Below are 1271 nucleotides of genomic sequence, written 5' to 3'. Positions count from 1 at the left end.
AAATGAAGCTCTCTACGATACAGACCCAAGGATTGGATGTTGTTTTCTGCAGCTTTTCAGAAATCAAACTGTCTCTAAGCTGTTTTGGATTTCTTATTGTTGGTATGAAACTGCTATGTTGTCTGCCAGTTGTTAGTCCACATGGTTCCAACTGAAAGACTGCCATGACTCTTAAGCTTTAATTTGGCCAATACAATGAATTTTGATCTTGTGGCTGATATCAAGTGCATGGCATTAAATAAACTATGATTTTCACTTAACAGTGGTTGGCAAATTATTGTTTTTTTCCACAACAGCCAGTAGCACATGCATAATCCTCCTTTAAAGAGCCCAGTCTGCACCACTTTTGCATATGCATTCAATTGCACCCACAGTCTTTGTACAAAATGTTTGTACTAAAACAGGTGCAAACTTGATACCACGTGCCAACCTGACCAACAAACAACACGCAAACAAGATTGCATCAGCAAAATCAGGAGAAAGGCTGGCACCATAAATGTAGCATGTCTGCCTTTATGAATATAAAAACATATACTGATCGTCTGAAAGTATAAAATAGTAAGATGAGGACATGCATTTGTATTGACTTAACATCCACAACGTAATTTGTCAAAATTGAAAGTAATTGCTGGTGCTATTTTTGCGTCAGACTGACGCAACAATGTCAGTTCTGAGGGTGGTATGGATATGACAAATGACAGAGAGATGTTTGAAGGCCCCAAATTCCCTTCCTCTTATGGCCAACCTGAGCAAGTGCCAGAATGACCCATATGAAAACCTCCATAGTGTACCCCTCGTATCGTGGACTGGAACATCATGACCTCACTAACCTTTTTTTTGCATTCTTCAATCTCTTGGCTTGTGAAATTTTTGAAATCTTTATTGAAAAACTTCTTCATCTGCTCCTGGATGAGGTTGTTGGAATTGTTCTTATTCTCACGCTGTTCAAACACGTGGACGATAACATCTGCCATCCTCCCAGAGCCCTCCAGGATCACGCATGGTGTGTTGTTGCAGATGGCATGGTAGACTGTCTGAGGAGAGGCACAAATACAAGGTCAGATTACCTCAAACTCAAAGATGGAGAGAAGATTCAAGAAATTGTTAACTCACTCTCAGTGTGCCAAGTCCTCCATCCAAAACCACACAAACCACTGGGGTCTTGATGCCACTCTCTGAATGATACATAATTAAAACAATTATTTACAGTTACATGCAATTAGTGTTCAAAGCCCACAGAAGAGAGCGGACGACCAATGCAAGGGATGGCC

General features: G+C 40.5%; 1 pseudogene; it reads right to left on the bottom strand.

The window, feature by feature from the left end:
• Window positions 1–1271, bottom strand: part of LOC106948018 (transient receptor potential cation channel subfamily M member 2-like) — a 33975-nt pseudogene that overhangs the window by 20494 nt on the left and 12210 nt on the right.

Source organism: Poecilia latipinna, unplaced genomic scaffold, assembly GCF_001443285.1.
Source record: "Poecilia latipinna isolate Pla-1442-1.1 unplaced genomic scaffold, P_latipinna-1.0 Scaffold269, whole genome shotgun sequence".
Taxonomy (NCBI): Eukaryota; Metazoa; Chordata; class Actinopteri; order Cyprinodontiformes; family Poeciliidae; genus Poecilia; species Poecilia latipinna.
Note: the sequence above shows the minus strand (reverse complement) of the source record. Positions and strands in the feature narration are given on the sequence as shown.